Raw genomic sequence first — 12,510 nt, forward strand, 5'->3', positions numbered from 1 at the left:
ATTTTTTTATACAGTTATACACTAGGACTTTGTGTATATTATGCATGGAAGAGGACTTCCAATATTTTGAAAAGTATATATGTATATATACTGAATATTTTGCGACTTCATCGCATTAAGTTATCAACTTGGTTCATTTCTTTTGACCAAGACTTTCATGAGTATTATGAGTAGGCTCATATATTGTAAATCATTATACATATTATTTTGGTGGGCTTGCTGCTCACCCTTGCTTTCTTCTTTCATCACACAACAACAGTTAGGAAAGATGGCCAGACTCCAGCAGACCCAGCGCAAGTGCGTGGGAAGCGTCCCGCGTCTTCCCGTTGATGTTGTAGCTGCTATAGCTGCAGAGGTAGATCTATTGTAGATCAGACCATATACTTTTGAGAATCAATTATGTATAATTATAACTTGTGGCAGATAATGGCAATTAACTGTAAATTTATCAAGTAATCATTTTGGGTTGTAATAACTTTTAAATTGTGGATTCAAAGACTTGTACTTATTTAAATTTCATCTCTGAGACTATAACGGGTTGTGGTGTGTGTTAGTGTGGGGTCACAGCATAAGGTTATTTATTATTAATTAAGTGAAGTGATATTGTGGAAAGAAAGACCGTGACGACCCGGATCCCCGACCCCGGATCTGGGGGTGTTACATTGTAGATACATCTTATATAGCAGGGGTCCTCTAGAAAGTGAGGAGTGATAGGGTACAAGCGACCCGGCTAGAATCCAACCTGGATCTAGAGGGTATCAGGCTCAACCGAAGAACCAAGACCCCCTATCCCATAACAACAAAGTGGAGAGACCAGGCCCGGGCCAACCCATGACCCGGGTCATCTGCCAACCCGGTTCTAGCCCGGGACCTGGATCACTTACCTACCAGGATCCGGCTCATGATCTGGATCATCTGCCTACCTGGGTCCGGATCTGAGCCAAGGTCACCACCAGGGGGTCCCAGTTAGCACATGCACACTCCGCAACCCGCCAAAGGACGGTACGTAGGAACGTGACTATGACTACTATCAACAACCAACATACCAGACAAACGCGGCGCGTGTTAGAAGGCCGTTAGGATACCTTGAAGGTGGTCCTGCCCTGGACACGTGTAAGCAATCCACCCAAGCCAGGCGTCCTCTGCACCCAAGATCCAACGGCCCTGATCTAAAGGTAACAACCCCTAAACCCTACCTTTGGGCAATATATACCCCCAAAGATGAAGGGTTTGCGGGTTAGAAAAACATTCACACTTTTGCACACTCACTCTCTCATATCCATACACACACACATAAACCTTTCTATTACATACATACATCTTCATCTTCTCCAAAACCCTATTCTTATTCTTACACCGGAGGCGCCGTGGGAGCCAAACCCCCCTTCCGGTGTTGTTTTGCAGATACAGCAGCTACACCTCATTCATACCCAGAAGGTCCAGGAACGGCGTCGCATAGGGCCGCCCGCTCACCGGAGTTATCATTTGGCGCTAGAAGGAGGGGGCTCCATCCTTGGGTCTCGGTGCCCCTGGATTAACCTTCATCAGCAAACTCTCAAGAGAGTCCACATCTTTAACCTGTAAGAACAAAAGCAACCATACCCTTTCTTGAATATGAATGTTCATTTTAGCCACGTTTGTTTGAGCTGTTTACTTTAGGCCACGTTTGTGTGAGCCCGTCCTCGTTTGTTATTCTTGATTATTTAGGGTTTGATAATCTTGATAGTCTTGAAGCCTAGGGTTTGATAGTTTTGATAGTTTTAAAATCCCAGATCTGATTTAGCTTACATATTGTCTTTATGTTCTAGAGCCTGCTGTTCTTGTTCAATAGTATTATTAGCAAAGGCCAGAAAGTTTGTTTGGTATTATTCTGGAAAAATTTTGTAATCTTCAAAAAAGCAACCTTAGATCCACATTTTTAGCCTCAAATCTTGGTTAGTTGTTTGTACAATTGTGGTAATGGCAAGAGCAGGAAAAAGTACGGTTGGTAGGCCCTCCGCCAGTACCCAGGTCCAGGATCAGGACCACTCTCAGGCTCATGAACCTGGGGGAGACCGAGAGACCCTCCAGGAGCAACCATTGACGCAGCATACCCCGGTCTTGGAAAGGCTAGTAAAACTCCGGGATGCCAGAAATGTCATATAGCTCAATCAGTACAAATACACAAATGTTCCAGTTACAGAAGAACATTGGCAAACTTAACAAGTCATGAACTAGCCGAAGCAATCAGGCTCTAGAGAGATGAACAAGCCCGGGCTCAGATAGAATATGAGCAAGATGATGAGCAAGAAGAGTCCGGAGATTCTCAGCAATCCAGGAGATCTGTCTTCGACCGAATCGGAACTAAGGAAAAAAAGAATAAAAAAGAGCCTAGTAAGAAGGAGACAGAAGCAACTAGAAAGAAAAAGTTGGAAGAAATGAGGGAACAGATAAGAAGAGAAGAAGAGGCAAAGCTTGAGCAAAAAATTCAGAAAAGACTGCAGCTAGAAGAGGAGAGGCTCCTGGCTAAAACAAAAGGCAAAAGAACTCGGAGGGACCCTACCCCCGAGCTCATTTATGACGACGAAGAGGAGGGACAGAAGGATCTAAAAGACATGATTTATGAGCTCTAGAGAAAAATGGAAAAAGATTCCGGATTGGAAGTTGGGGAGACCCTAACACCCTTCAGTCACTCCCTAGAAGCCATCCCCCGACAAAAAAATCTCAAACATTACAACTTTGACTCTTTTGATGGATTGGGGGATCCGAAAGAGCACCTCAATTACTTTGAACAGATAGCTCAGATATATTACTACAACGACCTAACCAAGTCCAGATTCTTCGCCTCGACCCTCAAAGGGGGGCTCAAAGATGGTTCAGCAGGATCCCATCACGAAGCATTCACTCATGGAAAGAGTTCAGGGGGCCTTCCTTAGAAGATTCAGAGCCAATAAGACATATGAAATGCACATGTGTCACCTGGAAACAATCCGCCAATATGATAACGAAGCACTTTCAACTTATATGCGGAGATTCCAGGAAGCCATCAACAAAGTCTCGAATCTTGATGAGAGGGAGGCTTTAAGCACATTCCGGAGGAACCTGGATCCAGAACACAATGAGAGGTACATTGTAGAGTTGATAAATAAAGAGCCAAAAAGCCTGGCTGCTGCCTACTCTATGGCAGCCCGGTTCATAAAGGAAACAGACGTCCTTCAGGCGATGAGAATGACTCGGAATGGAGGAACCAGGAACAAAACTTATGATGACCGACCGAAAGGGGGTTACCATCAGGAGAAGAAGTTCAAACAAAGCAAGCAAACCCAGCAGACCAATGTTGTGCAAAACACTCCAATATTATAAAGACTGGGTCCTAAGACAGAATCTAAAAGCGATCCCGGTCCACCTAGGCAAGCCAGAGAGCCTAGGAAAGAGCCAGACTGGACACCACTAAACAGGACCCAGGAAGAAATACTGAAGGAGATCAAGGAAAAACCATTCTATTATACTCCAAAGCCCATGCAGACTCCCCCGGAGAGCAGGCCGTATAACAGGCAGTGCGACTATCATGAAACCCATGGGCACAAAACTGAAAATTGTCTCTCTCTCAAATACTTCATTGAAGATCAAGTTAAGAAGGGCAACCTGAATCAGTACATCTCCCGGGAGGTAAATCAGAGAGAGGAAAGGCAAAGGAAAGGAAATAACGTAGTAAATATGGTCCTAGGAGGGTCACACTCTCCCCCTAGGAGCCCGGGCTCAGGAGATGAAGTATTCTCCGTCCAATCCTACCCGGAGCTGATGATCTCGTTCAACAGCAAAGATTATGAAGGGGTCAACCCGGATCATAATGAAGCCTTGGTGGTAAGACTTGATATTTTTGATAATGAGGTAAGGAGAATGCTTATAGATAATGGCTCTTCAGTAAACATACTCTTCAAGCATACCGTGGACCGGATGAAGCTAGGGAGCGTGCGCTCAAATGAATGCCAAGAGGACCCTCTCTATGGATTCGGGAACAACTTGGTCCCGATCCAGGGAACCTTATACTTTCCAGTGATATTTGGATCGGCCCCAAACTAAGTTACCCATGTAATAAAGTTCTACGTGATCAATACTCCCTCATCGTACAACAGCATAATCGGGCGCTCAGCCCTGACCAGGATCCAAGCAATCACCTCCATATCATACTTGAAAATCAAATTCCCAACACCAACCGGGGTAGGAGAAATCAAAGGAGATTATGAGGTAGCTGAAAGATGTTATAGCCAAGCTCTGGTAATGGCTAAAACCCATCAAGACAACAAGAGGAAGGCCGTGGTACTTCAGAAACAACAAAGTATTAAGAAACATCGCCCCCACTCAAGGGATGATGCGAGAAAAGAAGTTCAGATCATAGAGTCCCTCCCAGATCCAAAAGCAACCAAACCAAGCTCAGAAGAGCAAAAAAGCAACCAAGTCACAGAAGAGATTGAATTAAGCCTAGGCCTTGGCCGGGCCAACCCTACTGTGCAAGCAACCATCCCCGAAATAAGTGAAGTAGGGAAAAGCAACCACAAAGAGATGACAGCCTAGGGTCAGATCTATATGAAGAAGAATATAGAGGCCTGGATCCAGCAGTTGGTATCAAATATGGATCAATCCAAGATAGAGGTTGCTGTAGAAATGGAAACAATTCTGATCAATTCAAGCGATCCTTCTAAGAAGGTAAAGATAGGATTCGGGCTCGAGGCTAATTTCAGAAAAAAATTGGTATCACTACTCAAAGGGTACTCGGATATATTTGCTTGGACCCCAAGAGACATGCCCGGGATGGATGAATCCATAGCAATGCACAACTTGGACGTCAACCTAGAGAGGAAACCAGTCAAGCAAAAGAGAAGAAATTTTACTCCAGAGAGGAAGAAAGCAATAAATGAAGAAATTGAGAAACTAATCAAAGCTGGGATAATATGCGAAGTCAAGTACCCGGAATGGTTGGCAAATGTTGTGATGGTGAAAAAAGCAAACGGGAAATGGAGAATGTGTATTGACTACACAGACTTGAACAGTGCATGCCCCAAAGACCCCTACCCCTTGCCAAATATTGATCAATTGATCGACGCAACGTCCGGGCACGTAATGCTGAGTTTCATGGATGCCTACTCGGGGTACAACCAGACCAAGATGAATCCCAAGGATATCCTAAAGACAGCCTTCATCACCCATAAGGCGGTCTATGCCTATGTGATGCTGCCTTTCGGATTGACTAATGCGGGAACAACCTACCAGAGAGCAATGAATAAAATCTTCAAAGACCATATTGGAAGGAACCTGAAATCCTATGTCGACGACATGATTGCAAAGTCTACAAGCATCTCTGGGCACATAGGAGATCTGAGAGAATGCTTCGACAACTTGAGAAAATACTCACTCAGGCTCAATCCAGAAAAGTGTACATTCGGAGTAGGAGCAGGAAAATTTATTGGATTCATGATAAGCAACCGGGGAATTGAAGCCAACCCGGAATAGATAAAGGCAATCCAGGAGATGAAACCTCCCAGAACACAAAAAGATGTGCAGAAGCTAGCAGGGTCACTGGCTGCACTTAGAAGATTCATCTCAAAGTTAGATGAGAGATGCCTACCCTTCTTTGACCTGTTAAAAGGAGCAACCAACAAGAGAGAATTTAATTGGAGCCCAGAATGCCAAAGCGCATTTGAAGAAATTAAAAGGTACCTTTCTCAACCCCCTGTGTTAACCAAAGCCCAACTCGGGGAGCCCCTATCCCTTTCCCTATCAGCAGGGGCCCTGGCAGTTGGAGCAGCCTTGATCAGGGAAGAGAATGGCAAATAGCAACCAATTTATTACGTGAGCCAGGTACTAAAAGATGCGGAGACTCGATACCCAAGGCTAGAAAAGTTTGCTTTTTCCTTGGTTATGGCATCCAGAAAGCTCAGGCACTACTTCCAGGGAAGGGAAAAATGGGTGGTAACTAACGAACCCTTAAGGAAGATAATACACAAGCCAGATATCTCGGGAAGGTTGGTAAATTGGGCAGTTGAGCTGAGTCAATTCAATTTGAGTTTATTCCAAGAACAGCAATCAAAGCCCAGGCTATAGCCGATTTCATCATAGAATACAATTTCCCCGAAGAAGAGCATATGCCGATGAGCATTGACCCTGAGACAAACATTGATCAAGATATAGGAGCCTGGGCTCTCAAAGTTGATGGTTCTTCAACAAATGAAAGATTAGGAGTCGGGCTCATCCTAAAGAGCCTAGAAGGGTTCACAATTCAAATAGCCATCTCCTTTGGATTTTCAGTAACAAACAACCAGGCAGAGTACGAGGCACTAATTGCAGGATTGAAGCTAGAAAAAAACCTCAGGATCCAGGATCTCAAAATCTACAGCGACTCGTAGATCGTGGTAAAGCAAATAAACAGCGAGTACATAGCCAAGGATCCAGTTCTAGCCAAGTACCAGGCTCTGGTCCAAAGCTACCTTGCCTCGATACCAAAAACACAAGTCATTCAAATCTGCAGAGAGCAGAATTCAGAAGCTGAGACATTATCTAAACTTGTTCAAAATTCATCAGACCTGGATTGCTCCGTCTACTTTGAAGAATTACGGAAACCAAGCATAGAGTCTGAAGAGGTCCTGGAAGTAGACAATAATCCGAATTGGATGACCCCATTCATCAACTACTTGGAGAAGGGAGAGCTCCCGGAAGACAAATAGAAGGCTCAAAGGTTAAAAGCCAAGGCAACAAAATTCTTCATTGAAGAGGGCATACTCTACCGTCGGACCTTCTCATCCCCAATCCTAAAGTGTATTGGCCCAGGGGAGGCACAGTACTGTCTGATGGAAGTTCATGAAGGTATATGCGGGGATCATATGTCCGCAAAAACCCTAGCTCACAAGATCATAAAACAAGGGTACTACTAGCCAACTATTCACCATGATGCAATAGACTTTGTGAAAAAATGCAAGGAATGTCAACTATTCAGCAATGTCACCCGGATGAGCCCAGTCCTACCCTCCTCAGTCTTGTCACCAATCCCCTTTGCTGTATAGGGCATTGATATCATGGGACCCTTCCCTAGGGCTAAAGGAGACCTCAGATACTTGCTAGTCTCAATTGATTACATGACGAAATGGGTAGAAGCAAAGTCCATGAGAACAATAAACCAACTAGATTGCATCAAATTCATGGACAATATTTTGATGAGGTTCGGGATCCTGAAAGTACTGGTCTCAGATAATGGGCCACAGTTTGTTGGGTCAGAATTTGAATCCTACCTTCAAGAACGGGGTATCCGGCACAAGAAGTCATCTGTAGCCTACCCTCAAGAGAATGGCCAAGTTGAAGTAACCAATCGAATACTACTCCGGGGAATCGAGAAGAGACTCAGGGAAAGTAAAACCAAATGGCTAGAAGAGTTGCCTAATGTTCTCTGGGCATACAGAACAAGCCCCCGAACAAGCACAGGAGAAACCCCCTTCAAACTGGCTTATGGAACTGAAGCTATGCTACCTATTGAAGTGGGATCCCCCTCCCATCGAGCAATCAATTTTGATGAGATAGCGAATGAGGAAGGGCTCAGAACAAATATTGAGCTAATTGATGAAGTCCGAGACCAGGAGGTGGCAAGAATGGTAAAGTATAAGGAGAAAACCAAAGAGCACTTCAGCAAGAAGTCCCGGGTCAAAAACTTTCAAGTTGGAGACTTGGTACTTCGAGATACGGAAGCTTCAGATCCCACCAACACTGAGAAGCTGATGCCAAGGTGGGAAGGCCCATATAAAGTCAAGGAAGTTCTAAGGCCAGGAACATACAAGGTCATGAACATGGATGAATATGAGATCCCAAATACATGGCACGGACTCAGGCTCAGAAAATTTTACCAGTAGAAGAAGCAACCAAAAGCAATAAAAATTTGTAGCCTATGGCAAGCGACCAATCTATGATCCTAGATTTTGTATGAAGAAAATTTCAAATCAATTAAAAGAATTTCCCCTTCTTAGAAAGGTATCCCTTTTAAGTTACTAGTAAAGAAAGCACAAAACAATCCGGGTATTTATAACTGGGTCGGAAGCAAAAAACAAGAGCAACCACTAATTGCTTAGAAAATTTCTAAGTAAATAGAGCAATCATCAATCCGGATATGGTATCATACCCGGATAAGCATTTGAATCCGGGTTGAAAACAACCATTATGTACTCAGATTATCCTCCAAGTACATAAAACAAATAAGCAAACATCAATCCAGGGTGGTATCATACCCGGATTGAAAGCAAATTCAAAAGCAAAAATCAACCTGAATAAGCATTCAAATCCAGATTGAAAACAACCATTATGTACTCAGATTATTCTCCAAGTACATAAAGCAAATAAGCAAACATCAATCCGGGTTGGTATCATAACCGGATTGAAAGCCAATTTTAAAGCAAAAATCAATCCAGATAAGCATTCGAATCCGGGTTGAAAACCACCATTACATACTAAGATTATTTATTTACATAAAACAAGAAAACATCAATCCGGGTTGGCATCATACCCGGATTGAAAGCAAATTCAAAAGCAAAAATCAATATTGATAAGCATCCGAATCCGAATTGATATACCATACGAAGTGCAAAGTCAACCCGGATAAAGCTTCATGCCCGGAACAACCCATATATTAACCCAATCCGGGTTGGGGGCCATAGCCGCAGCCCGGATCAGGATCATTTGTGTAATAGAGCCAAGATCCGGATTGCTCATAAAACCAAAAACTACAGGAAGACGAGCAAATAGTTTTTTCAATTGAAAGAAAAAGGCAACGGAAGTAAAATTAAAAGCAGAATCCGGATTGCCATCAATCCGGAACAAATCCAAACATTACAAATAGTCCAAATTCAAATACGAAAATTAGAAATCCTAAGGGAAGAGAATTACATGGGCAAGGCCCGGAAAGCTTAACAAAGCTGCACCAGATCTACATGAAGCTAGGGCTGGGGCCGTCATAAGGTTCCGGTTCCCCCTAACCCTGTTCAACAGCTGCCTTGGCCGCCAGGAATTCTTGGATAAAGCTTTCCCAGGAAGCAAGGGGATCAGTTTTTATGTGACGTTCAGCAACAATCCAGGATCTGCGGATCTCGGGCACCCCGGCTTGGGCAACCTCAAAGTCATACACATCACTGGCCTTGAACTCAGTAAATATGGCTTCCTTGTTCAAATCCTCCTTAGAAGCAAGCTCGGCTTTTAGCCTCTCCACCTCTTTGGCAAGACCCTCAGCCCGGTCCTCTGCCTCCTTCAGCTTCTCGTTCAACCCGGATTCCACCGTGCGAAAGCCCTCCCGAGCCTCGTCCAGCTCATCCTTCAAGTTATCAGCCCGTAACTTCTAAACCCTAGTCCGGTTGTTGGCCTCCCGGATCTCTGTGAAGGCAACGTCCGAATAGATGGAAATGGCACTCCCGAGTTGAAAAAAGACAAAAAAGAAACTAAGTACCGAATAAATTGGGGGGTACAACCCGGAACTAAAACCATGGAAATTTAATTACCTGCCCCCACTGTGCAGTTACCCTCTTCAAGGAAGCAGCCATGTTGTATCCTTCAACTTCCTCCCAGTCTTCTTCAGAGGGGATGCTAGACATAAACCCGACTAGATCGACCAAAGTATTGGTCCCTATCTTCACAACGCCCCCATCCGGACCCTTCCCTTCCGAGTCGCAGATGACCCGGTCAGCGACAACAGCTTTGCCACGGGGAGGCTTACCCGGGGCCGACTTCCTCTTCTTTGAAGGAGGGTCCTCTTCAGAAATCTCCTGGACATCCGGATCATCGGTCAAGGGCACATTGGCCGGATCAGACACATTCCGGGGGGCAGAAGATTCGGCTTCCCCCTCAGCTTCTGCGGATCCGGTCCCAGGAGCCCCCTTGGTTGTCTTGTAGGCCAGGCCCAGAGAGTTGAAAGCTGCTGCATAAGCTGAAGAAGACATTATCACCCTGAATGAAGGATTGTAATGCGGCAAACCTATAATAGAGGAAAAAAGAACTGTCAGGACAGAAAGAATAAATCTACCGGAATAAGCAGGCAAAACCGGAAAGCAAATACAACAGGGACCTGGACCAATTAGCAGCAATTTTCAGTAAAATCTACAGAGAGCATATAAGGCCAAGATCCGGATCCACAAGCAAAGAAGTAAACCCGGATCAAGGGACAGCAAATAAGGCTGTGATCCGGATCAACGAGCAAAGCAAGAGATCCGGATCAAAGGCAATCACTTTTTCTAAATGGATTACGAGGCATAAAAGGACCAGATCCGGATCAACACGCAAAGCAGTAAACCTGGATTAAGGGACAACAAATAAGGCCGTGATCCGGATCAACAAGCAAAGCAAGAGATTCGGATCAAAGGCAATCGTTTTCTCTAAACGACTTAAATGAAATTAAATAAGACCAAAATCCGGGTCGACGGGAAAGGAAAAGCCCAGATCGGCAAGGAACTTACATCCGAGTTGGAACAACAACTTGTGATTCATAAAGGTGTCCCGGGTCGGATGAAACCCGAGACAATCAAAAAACTTCTTAATCTCGTTCACTGCTTCCCCTTCCAAGATCGCGGGTTTGAACTTCGCCTGGAAACCTCCCAAGGTGAAGTAAGGCAGGTATGCCAGGTCAAAACCCTTCAACATTATCAACTCCCCATTCTAGTGCTTCAGGGAAGTCTGATGCATAACTGGTTTGGCTATTCCCGGGCTGTATCCACACTCGGAAACCCGGAATCTAAGTTCATAAAAAGGGTTTCTGGCTGGATTTTGAGAGGTAAAAGATTTGGTGGAAAAGTTTAAAGGTTGGCAAGAGCCCGGACTTGTTACAGCATGCTATAAACCATGTCATGGATTTGATACCATTCAGGGTTATTTGCATTAGGGAAATCTTATATATGTGCTTACAGAGATGCTTAATGAATATATGACAACGGGGACTCTACCCGGACCTCAGATCCTCTAGCCAAACCAGAACGAAACCATCAGATGGACGGTGATAAATCCTCTCATGGGGACTCGACCATCTCCAAGCAATATCGGGGGTTAACTGGAACACGTCCCGGATCGCTGTATCCATGTCAGCCAGATCAGCCTCCACATAGAAGTCCTTTAGCTGATAGTGATCCCGGGCAATTAGGAAACCTGTAAAGGCCTCCTCCAAAGCCCTCTGATCGTACACCCCAGGATGGCCATCCTCCTATTTCTCGTACCTAACCCGACCATAATATATACTATTCTCGAGCTCAATGGGTTTTCTGACAAAATGATACTTGATATCGGCCTAACGACCCTCAGGGGTGAAAAGAACCGAGTTTTCCGGGAGCCTCTTGAACCGGAAGCTTGTAATTATTTCCACGGATTCGGACCCCTTCTTCACCATCTCACCCCGGGTCTGTTCTCTTCCGAAAGAATCCGGCTCACTATCGTCTCCAGAAAAGGATGGGTAGCAGTTAAAGACTCTCCTAGCCCGCTTCTTGGTCCGGACCATATACCTAATAAAATGAAGATCAGTGAGCCTGGGCCCTACGGATTTTATTTATTTTGCTAAGTAGTCCGGATCAAGTAAGTTATGTTAGTTTTACCATAACCTAATGATCCGGACCACCAATGCAAGTCCAACCCGGAAAAATATCAACGATCCGGATCATGTTAACTACAAGCCAAAAAATCAAAGAGTCGCGGACCCGGATCCCGATGCCAAACACCCTGATCCGGATCTTAAGAAACCAAAAACATCTTGAAAATCCCAAGTCATGCAATTCTACCTAAAAAACCGTCCTAGATCCGGGTTTAGAACCTCCTACTCGGATTAGAGTCAAAACCCCCACCCACAAACAAACAGTTCAAGAATCAATTAGCAAAATCTAAGCTTTTCATATATACATACATTCATTTTATAGCATAAACTCCAAGAACAGCCCCCAAATAACCCAAGAAAATCGAACAAAAAACAAACCAAATACGCCCAAAAACACTCAGATCTAAACATGCATAGTGAAAAACAGTCATATCAAAAGCAAAACACAACAAAAAAACTGATCCGCGAAGAAGAATACAAATCGATGCATTTACAATTCGGTGAAAACCAAAGTGACTCGAAGGGAAATACAATAATTACAAAGACGGGGGAGAGAGAGAGAGAGGCTTACAAGTGAGTCAGAAGCGAACGGAGAACCACGGCGAACAGCGGCGGAGAAATCCGGCAGAAACGAAGCCCTTCGAAAATCTTTGAAAAGAAAAGGGAAAACAACAATTGACTGTTCAGTTTTTGTGGAAATAAAAAACAAGAAAGAAAGGGGGTACAACCTTTTATAGGCGAGGTGAATTAAAGAGCCCCTGCCACGTGGCAGGGTGTGATTGGCCCAGGAAACAGTTACGAAAAGGAAAAAAGAAAAACAAACATATATATATACATTGTATATATACAAACAATTAAAACCATATTTAAACCCCACCATCATTAGGGGCCGATTTTCAAGGGGACAACTGCCCAAATTCAAAATTATTGGGGGG

Source organism: Apium graveolens, chromosome 9 (genome assembly GCF_009905375.1).
Source record: "Apium graveolens cultivar Ventura chromosome 9, ASM990537v1, whole genome shotgun sequence".
Taxonomy (NCBI): Eukaryota; Viridiplantae; Streptophyta; class Magnoliopsida; order Apiales; family Apiaceae; genus Apium; species Apium graveolens.